Here is a 10653-nt window from a genome sequence, read left to right as displayed (position 1 = left end):
TAGAACCAATCTAACTTCAAAAGCGTATGGAAAGAAAAAAAAAAAAAAAAAAAAAAAAAAAAAAAAAAAAAAAAAAAAAGAGAGAGAGAGGCCTTTGTCAAATGAAATTAAGGGTAAGGGGTGAGTGTTCCCAGAATCCTAGTGGACCTTGATTTACGTCTTCATGTCCTACAGGAGACACAAAGGGGAGGAGGGTAAAGTAGGTCTTGCTCTGCCTTTCCATGAGAAGATGTGCTAGATAGAAGAAACCTGCCTGTGGTTTAAGGATTTTTCAAATGCAAGAGACACTCCAGAAAAGACCTCGAACCGCCCACCTCCAGCATTGGAAACAAGCACGCCAACTGGCTGCACCACACGGAAGGTCGTAGTGTGCTTGGGCCTCACCATGCAGAGCCAGCCCCATGCGACGCGAGCAGAGCCGCCACCTTTTGTAGGACAAACATGCAGGCTCCAAAGCCTAGGAAAACAGGAGAGACGCATTTTGCCAGCATATGTTAAAACCAGTGCATTGGGTGATTCCGAAGCTAAAAGGGCAGCTGAATGGCCTTCGCCTGGTCCTGCCCCTCGACAGCGCTAGTGTCAGAGCCAGCATCCTGGGAAACACCCGGGTTCACAACTCTCTTCCCTGACTCAACTGGCATCAGTCGGTGATGCGGGAGAAAGGGTGAAAAGCAGAAATGCAGAGAGGTGGGAGAGAAGCAGAGGAGGTGTGGATGAGGACAGGGAGACCTCCCGGGAGAGGCGGGTACAGGGAGGCCCAGGCTGCAGTAGAGGAGATAAGAATTGTTCCCCTCACCTGTGAAAATTGGGGGGAAGGGAGGGAAAAGCAGAGCAGGCAGGGAAGGGAGAAAAGTGTGAGCTCCCCATGGTGGTCTTGACACAAAGCTGCCTAATAATCGAAATCTATTGATGTCAACAGTACTAGAGCAAGCTCACGGGTTGTCACTTGGCCGGTGGCTCGCTGTGATGGTACAGTGGCCAGTACTCTGCATTGTGGCTGCAGCAGCCTGGTTCAAATCTGAGTTATGGCAGTGTCGTTTCTCTTGGTCATCAGCTCCCTTTTGGTCCTCGAACCAAGAGTGTCAGGGGAAGGGAAAGAGACCTCACAGCTCGCTAACCTGGGAAGCAGTCCAAGGGAAACCCTGCCTGGCACAGCAAATAACCCAATTACCTGTGTTGGTGGCTTATGTGAAGCCAGTGGTGTGCTCAGAACTGGTTTTCTGGTCTCTAGGGTTGTTATACATGAAAGGTTTGTTATACAAATCTGTCACCAAGTTTGTATGCTAACAGGAAAGTGTGGGGAAAGGCAATCTCATGCAAGGAGTCTTTCTGCCTCCACTCCACCACACAGGAATGGACCTTGGGCCTGGAGCACTTCCTTCCCAAGAGGTAAGGAGTCCTCACAGCCTGTGCTGGACTCACCTCTTAGTGTGGGAATATCTTTCCCCCAATCAGACTCAGTATGAACCCCTTTGTTCCACTTAAACACGGGCATCAACCCCACTGCTGTATCTGCCCCCCTGAGGGAAGGGTGGGCCCTTCTTTCTGTTTCTCAGGAGGCTGTGTATGCAGGCCAAATAGCCCTGCTGCACCCAGAGGGACCTGCTGGCCATGGGACCAACAGCCACGACGAAAGCAGACCCCACTCCATCTCCTCTGTGTGAATAAAGTGTTGTTCTTCCATCCAGTGCTTGACTGCATTGTATTTTCCTTGGTGACTCTGATACCAAGGCCGGGGTCAGAAGTGTTCAGACTTATACTCCTGCTGATAGGAAACAGATGCCACTTGCCGGACAAGATGAATGAATATTCTTGTGTGGTTATTTTTGTGAACACATGCATTCATTTCAAGTAGTGGAATTGTTGGGTCATTGGGTCGGTATAAGTTTAACTTTACTAGAAATGGCCAATGGGCTTTTCCAGAATTGTTTCTCAGCACCAAGGAGAGTTCCACCGGCTGCACATGCTTGACAGCATGTGGTGTTTGCTGCCTTTTAAATATACCCATGCTGGTGGATGGGAACCCTCGACCCGCAGGTAACATTTGTTTTCTAAACATTAGTGACTGTCAGTCTACAAGCGGGCATCTATTTTTGTCACTCGGATCACACTACATGCCTCCTGGACTGGGTGCCTGGCAAGCTCTGAAGCCCTTGACTCAAAGAAACAGTTGGCTCAAGAGATCCCCTTGCCTCAGCCTCCAAGTAGCTGGGATTTCAGGCACACGCCACCACACTCAGCTACTTAAAATTTTTTCATTTTTATTTTTGGTAGCAACAAGGTCTCATTATGTTGCCCAGACTTGATTCCAAATTTTGATAGCATGCCAGACAATTGTGAATTTTCCCTTGTTGATTGTTGGATATTTTTGTGATCCTACAGATTTTGAGTTTTGTTTAGGGATGCACTCGCGTTGCTGGAAAGCAGATTGAACTTTTCAGGTCTTGCATTTCTGATTTGTTAGGGGGTCCACAGAAGTGCCCAGTCTAGGGGTAATAAGTTCCTACTAATCAATCAAAACCTTTCTGAGTTCTCCACTCTTGCCTGGTGAATTCTGAGGCATTCATATTCTACTCTGCTTTTTAGAAATAGATGCTATTCCACCCCTGTGTGAGTGCCAGACTCTATTCCCTCCCATCTTTTCAAATGGTTTTTCCTCTAATAGACCCAGGTAGCCTTCTTGTATGTCTCAGCACTGTGCGGCATGCCAGCCGTCATGCTCTGCAGTTATTCCTGATTCACTTTCCTCGGCTCCCTTGCCCTCCTCTCTCTACGGACTCTATGATACCGCAGCTTCCCTGGACTCTCAGCTCAGCATCCTCAACACAAAGAGCCCATTCAGATCCTCTTCATTTTCCCCTCCCCGTGCCTGATGTGGAAACCTCCTCAAGGCAGTACGTTAGGCCAATTATAGGGTTCTCATGTCTGGTGCCAGTTCCTCAGGGACCCGTGACCTGTCCTTTTTTGCCTCATGTTTATTACCTTGAAAATATTTCTTCTGTGGATTTTGCCCATTTTATTTTTTTTCTTAGTTGTTTCATGTGGGAGAGTTCAATGCTATTCCTTTTACTTCACAGGAGTTGCAGCAACTCTATTTTTAGAAATAGAAACTGGAAAATGTTATGTGTGTGCCTGTGCAACAATCTTGCATGTTCTTCACATGTACCCCAAAACCTAAAATGCAATTAAAAAAAAAAAAGAAAGAAACTGTTAATCTAAATTCTAAATAGGGAATTATACAGAGTGCTCAATGTATTTCATACTATGTGAAATAATGACATAAGAAAACTCTTAGTTCGTTGCTGGGTGCGGTGGCTTATGTCTGTAATCCCAGCACTTTGGGAGGCCAAGGCAGGTGGATCACAAGGTCAGGAGTTTGAGACCAGCCTGGCCAAGATGGTAAAACCCTGTCTCTACTAAAAATACAAACAATTATCCGGGCATGGTGGCATATGCCTGTAATCCCAGCTACTCAGGACGCTGGGTTGAAGAATTGCTTAAGCCTGGGGGGCAGAGGTTGCAGTGAGCCGAGATCATCCCACTGCACTCCAGCCTGAGGTACAGAGCCAGGCTCTGTCTAAAAAACTAAAGAAAGAAAGAAAAGAAAACCCTTGGTTCCTGTGTTTAACAGGCACCTTTCCATTTCTAACAACAGTTTCTGCTTGTCCCTATGGAGGGGAGTGTAAGAGCCCCTCGTCCCCTTCCCCACCAGCTGAGCAGATGTTCCCATGAGGTCTGTGGTGAAAACCCGTCCTTTGGGAGATGTGCCTCCTGAAGAGCATGCCAGCCCTAATCATGGTTACCCTCTCAAAGGGTCTCCACAGAAGGATGTGCAATGACTCCAAAGTGGCCAGGTGGGAAGTCTCAGCCTCCTCTGAGCTCGCTGTGGGATCTAAAGAGAAACCACTTTACTGGACCTGTGAGCTGTAACCCAGACCTTGAATGAGAAGCAAAGATTATCAGACCCTCTGCCAGGTCCTTTGCTGTTTTGCTTCAAAGGAAGCCTCAGAAAGAGCAAGCCTTCCATTCAGAGGCTCTTTTCCTCCCTGTTGTGAGAAAACGTTAACGTACCAAGCAGGAGAAATGGCAGTGGGTATTGTTTGCATGTTAGTGTGTCCAGGATCAAAGTTGAGAAGCAAGAGGACCAGAAGGAGGAGCAGGGAGCAGGACAAGTGAAATTTCTACATTTGCCATCCATTAATAAATGTTTGCAAGTCACCAGTTACAATAAGACAGAGTTTGCAAGAGTTGAAATATACTCACAAAAGTACATAATGCATGTCTATGTGTGTAAGGGCAGGGTATGCATAATGGTTACACAAACATCCCAAGCAACTGAAACTCACAAAAACTGAAAAAAATCATTTGCAAAAGATGCTTCAAGGAGGATTGAAAGAAATGTGCATCCCTCAAAGAAAGTAATTGCTATAGGAGGGAAGGATCACACCTCCCATTAACATAAGTTATGCAGCTGAAATTCTCATATGTGAGGAAATGCAAGCAGTCCGTAAGTTTGGATTGCAATATACAAGTCTTGACCTGGGAAAGCTAATCAATGAGCATAGTATCTCACTAAAAGAAAAAGTATGTGTTTTTTCCCCACAGGCCATCCTCAGACTTCTTACATGGTATACACATGGTCACTTTAGCCACCTCCTGCAGCCTTTTCTCCTACTGAGCCCCACTCTCCACCCCACTCCTATTCCACACAACTCTTCATAATAAATTTAAGCAATACACCTGCACTCCTGCAGCCATGAGGATTATATCACCTTGCTGCCCAAACAGCAAGCGCCATGCTACCTGACCGATACAAGACACAACACGAGTGAAAAGAAGCTGCTTACTAACGTAGAGGTGGAAAGATGAGAGATTTGCTTAGACAGTGAGGTTCAGGGTTTTTTGCTAACCACGGGAGTGGCTTAGACGTGGGGAGGCTGGATGAGAAAGCCAACTTACATCCTCAGGATGGACAGCAGCAGGTAGAGTAATTTGATCCTTGAAGGGGAGTCGCCGGGTGGAGGTGGTGACTCTCTTCAAAAGAATGAGGCAGGTTCCTGGAGGTGAACTCAGCACCAAGCTGACTTCAGGGAGAACCATCGATCTACTTTCCTTCCTGTCTTCTTTTCTCCATCCGTTCATTCCTCCTTCCACTCTCTGGCCTCTGCTTTTCTCTCTCTCTCTCTTTCTATCTCTACCTCACTATCTTCAACCATCAGAATGGAGTCCTGATGATGGAGCCTGAAACATACTTTATTAAAGGGACAGTGATAGCTCAGAGGACCAGCAGGAAACCTGAGAACCAGGCTATAAAAAGAAGAAAAATAAAGAGACAATTCAGATAAACACTGTCAACAGCACCATGACTTCTGCTGCCCCTGGACACTGTTACATTAAGAATCTTGAGATGGGGAGATTATTATGTTGCAGGAGCCAGAATGAATTGAATCAGTGCTTCTCCTTGAATCTGTCATCTCACATCAAACATTGGAGTAGCTGTTTCTGATTGGCCAGGCTTTGGTAATATACCCACATCTTACCACTAAAGAAACAGAGAAAGCAAGCATGTGTTCCTAAAAGTCTCAAAACGATGAAAATGGCTCATACATGGGAGCTTCAGAAAGAAGGCAGCTTTGATATGACAAAGCACCCTCATATGTCCAATGCTCTACAGTCACACCTGTGGGGAGCATTATACCCCCTGTGCCTGGGCTCCCCCAATTCTGTTCCAAACAGACAACCATGCACAACCCATCCTTATGCACTACCAGACATTACGATGCTCTAAGCAGAGGGTGAGGGTTTAGACCGCATGTATAGAGATACCTGGGATAATCTTCAGTGTCACTTTGATGATTTACAATGACAATGGAAAATACTGAAGTTCATATTCCTGGGAAAAGAGTGATTGTTCTGAAGCCTTGGTTACAAATAGCTGCCAGAACTGGCTTTAAATCATCTTGATCTATCAATAACCACTGTGTGAGTCCCCTATTGCTGCTGTAACAAATTCCCGCAAACAGCATCTTCAAATAACACAAGTTAATGATCTTATGGTTCTGACAATGCAAAGGCCAAGATGAATCTCACTGCACTAAAGTGAAGGTGTCGCTGACAGGTTTGTGTTCCCTTCTGGAGGCTGTAGGGAGACTGTGTCCTTGCCTTTCCAACATGCAAAGTTTGTCCCCATTCCTCAGCTAGGACCCCTCTCACCTTCGGTGGCGGCCACGGACACTCAGATTATTCTCACACCACGTCATCCTGACACAGACTCCCTGCCCTCCCCGTCTCACGCACACACACCCTTGTGATGACACTAGATCCTCTAGAATATTTTCCCCATCTCGGTATTCTTAATAACTCCTTCAAAGTCTCTTTTGTCATGTAAAGTAACATATTCACAGGTTCCAGGGATTAAAAACGGACACCTTTTGGGCAGCTTATTCTGCCTACCACAGCCACTCACCTCCGTGAACACATTTATGCAAGGCCTTCAGTCAATGCTAGCCCCTCACGTCTGGAAGTCAGGGAGTTGAAAGCAACTCACCCAAGGAGCAGTTTCAAGTGCCAAGCAGTCAACTCAGACATGGGAACATGAAGTTCCCATGTCTGAGTCATTTCACCATGTTAAGACTTTTAGGAGCACATGTTTGCTTTCTTGTGGTAAGATGTGGGTATGTTGCCAAAGCCGGGCCAATCAGAAGCAGCTACTCCAATGGCTGACACCATCTCACCTATGTCTCTGCCCTCTAACAGCCCCTGAATCCCACCCTGCCCACAAATTCTACATAAGACCAGCAGCCCCGTCTGCTCAGAGACACCGATCAGCATAGTTTTCCCTTTGAGAACCAATCAATTAAGACTTGTGCTTATTAATGCAGAAATTATGAGGCAGTCTCATTTGACAAAATGTCTCAATATTACATATACATAATTACCAAGAAAAGGAGAAAGAAAAAAAATTGAAGGAAAGGCAAAATAGAAAGACTCTGCACGTGCCAGTACAGAGGCATCTGGACCAGAGAGAGGAGAAGAAACTGGCTGGAAAATCCTGAGGACCCAGTGCCCGTGAGGCTCCCAGGGACCAGAGCTGGGAGCTACCGACACTTGAATGGGGAGCAGCCTGAGGAGCAGTGAGAAGTGAAGGTTATATCCTCCCAAAATGTACGTGTCGACGTTCTAACTCCCAGTGCAACTTACACAGAGATGAGGCCTTTAAGGAAGTGACGAAGGCTAGATGAGATCATAAGCAGGGGGACTGATCTAACAGGATTAGTGTCCTTCTAATAGGAGGACCAGGGAGCATGTTCACCCTCTCTCCTGCTCCCCCAAATAATACACAGGGAGAGAAGGCCATGTAGGGACAGAGGGTCAGTGGTCATTTGTAAGCCAGGAAGAGAACTCTCACTAGAATCCAATCTGGATCTTGCACTTCTTGACTCCAGAATTGTGAGAAAATATTTTTGTCTTGGGAGGCCAAGGTGGGCAGAGCACGAGGTCAAGAGATAGAGACCATCCTGGCCAACATGGTGAAACCCCATCTTTACTAAAAACACAAAAATTAGCTGGGCGTGGTGGTACGTGCCTGTAGTCCCAGCTACTCGGGAGGCTGAGGCAGGAGAATTGCTTGAACCCAGGAGGCGGAGTTGCAGTGAGCTGAGATCGCGCCACTGCACTCCAGCCTGGCACCTGGTGACGAAGCAAGACTGTCTCAAAAAAAAAAAAAAAATGTTATTTAAACCACCCTGTTGATGGTATTCAGTTATGGCTGCCTGAGCTCACGGTACAGGGGGTTTCTTATCCAGTAACTTAAGCAGCTTCTCCTACCTTTCTGGAATCGCCTCAATTTTGTTTAATTCCTGTAATCAAAACCCATACCTGCTTTACCCTTGTTAAGGCCGATCTTTGCCTTTAGAAGGACTGATCATCTAGTTTGGGGCTTCATAGCTTAACAGGTCGCAAGAAAAAATGATTTGGAATGGGAAATTTTCTTCAATTTTATTTTTGGAAAGAGTTTGACGTGTGACTTGAGACACTGGATTCAGATTCTGCACGGAGACTCCGTGACTTCATGTGGCCTGCTTTTCCTGGGAGATTCTGGACTCTCCGGAACCAAAAGACAAAAGTTTGGCTGTAGGTGCAGGACCTGCACCGGCCCTGGAAGACACAGCGGAAAACGAAGGCATCAAAGAGGAATGGGAGGAGGGTGAGAGGTTGTTCTTGTGAGAAGGAAAGTGACTAGGGAATCAGAGATTGTGTGTGTGTCCAGGATGCGGTCAGTGAGGTTTCGGAGAGAGGAGCCGCCTTCTTTGGCTGAGAACGCAGCCACCTTGGTTTCGGGCTCCAGTCACTGTCCTGTCCACCTCCTCCTTATTCTGCCTGCCACTCCCCATCCCTCCCCACTGTCCTCTCAAGCCTTTGGGTCACCACTCCTCCTCCCTCTCCCGGCTCTTCCTCCCCCATCATCACCTCCTCCCCGCTTCCTTCAAGCACGGAGGATGCAGGTCAACACCGGTCTGAGAAGCTGAGGGAAGGTTTTACACCATCAGGAGAAGCACAGGTAGATTTCTGTGAGGTCAGAACCTGTTTTTGAAGAGACCAGGTAAGGGGGCTCCATCTGTAGGGCTGAGCCTCCACGGCCAACCCTTGCAGCACGAGCCTTAGGCCAAGTTTGGATATGGTGTGGCCAAAAGTCAGGAACCACCAGTCTCGGGCCTCCCAGGAACTTGAATATTCCAGGTGCCTGGCTTCTCTACAGGGGAGTTCCAAGGGCAGGACCATGGTGCTCCCTTGTGGTCCTTAGCGGCAATGCAGGTGGCTCACCAGGGTGCCAGGCATTAGGAGCAGCACAATCATGTACAGGAAAGAAATTTCTGGAAGGCTAGAGCAAGAGGGCCTGAAGTTTTGCCGGTTTGTCCTTAAATAATACTTAATAGTTTCGCTGACTTTTCATTCATTCAGCCAAGTCTTCTAGTAATTCCTCTGTATTTAACAGCCAAAGTTACTCGTGTAAATCCTTAAATACCTGAGTGTAGAAGCAGAGCTGATTCCACCTCACTGTTGAGGTAGGGCGTGTCTCCACCCAAGGCACGAGGCTGCTGAGGGTTTTGTGGTTGTTATTGTTGAGGTTGTTGGTGGTGGTGGTTGTGATGATAGTGGTTAAGTTTTTGTTCTTGTCATTGTTTTCATTTTTCCATACTTTAAATTTTTTGTTGGTATTTGACATAATTTTACATATTTACGTGGTACGGTATGATGTTTCAATACATATATACATAGTTTAATGATCAAATGGGAATAATTACCATGGCCATCGCCTTAAATATTTATCATTTATCATTTCTTTGTGCTAACAATATTCAGAATCTTTGCTTCTAGTTATCTTAAACAATATGTTGTTATTTCCTTCCTTCCTTCCTTCCTTCCTTCTTTCCTTCCTTCCTTCCTTCCTTCCTTTCTGAGGTGGAGTATGGCTCTGTCACCCAGACTGGAGTGCATTGGCGTGATCTCGGCTCACTGCAACCTCTGCCTCCCAGGTTCAAGCAATTCTCTGCCTCAGTCTCCTAAGTAGCTGGAATTACAGGGGACTGCCACCATGCCCGGGTAATTTTTGTATTTTTAGTGGAGACAGGGTTTCATCATCTTGGCCAGGCTGGTCTTGAACTCCTGACCTCATGATCCACCCACCACGGGCTCCCAAAGAGCTGGGATTACAGGCGTGAGCCGCCGCACCTGCCCACGTTATTTGCTGTAGTCCCTCTACCGTGTATGTAACAGAACAGCACAACTTATTCTTCTTGTTTAACTGTCAGTTCATACCCATTGATGAACCTTTCCTAGTTTTCTCCTCTCTCTTATCCTGTTTTACTCCTTTTGTTGTTGTTGTTAAACAGTTTAAATTTTATTGACCTCCCAGCTTTTAAAAAAAGTTAAATTTAAGGTCACACCTCTAAATTTTATGTACTATATACGGATCGTGCAGAATATGAGTTAAAGAGATACAAATTAGTCCATGCCAAAAAAGATGTACTAGAGTACAGAATCATCTTCATAAATACATATAAAATTCTTGTGAAGATAGAAGGGAACTGCCCAGGTTTTCTGAGACACTTTTCTAAGTGATTCAAGGCACAAAATGTACAACATTGTCAATACACACATTCTAGACTTTGTGCCCCTGACACGGGCCAAATATTTAGCTTCAGGACTCTTATAAAACTAAATGTACTGAATGAGATTCTGCTTCTTGGGTGAAAAACCACAGGACCTATAAACATCATGTAGATAATTACTGCAAAATATGGAGAATACAAATACAAGCACTTTATTTTAAAAAGCAAACACAAAAGATCGGTGTAAATCCAAAAGTGTTTAAATCCTTCCGTTTTGGATAATTTAATTAAGAACTTATACAAGTTTGTTCCCAGAAGCTAATGCATCACTAGTTTCTACTGAGGAAAATGAATTCTAAAAATTAACATGGTTTTCAGTAATTCAAATTTCACTATTTATAGAAAAACCTAAGCCGGGTGCGGTGGCTCACGCCTGTAATCCCAGCACTTTGGGAGGCCGAGGCGGGTGGATCACGAGGTCAGGAGATCAAGAACATCCTTGTCAACATGGTGAAACCCCGTCTCTACTAAAAATACAAAA

This window comes from Cebus imitator, unplaced genomic scaffold (assembly GCF_001604975.1).
Source record: "Cebus imitator isolate Cc_AM_T3 unplaced genomic scaffold, Cebus_imitator-1.0 Scaffold32, whole genome shotgun sequence".
Lineage (NCBI taxonomy): Eukaryota > Metazoa > Chordata > Mammalia > Primates > Cebidae > Cebus > Cebus imitator.
The sequence above is the reverse complement of the archived record's forward strand: the minus strand, read 5'-3'. Positions refer to the sequence as shown.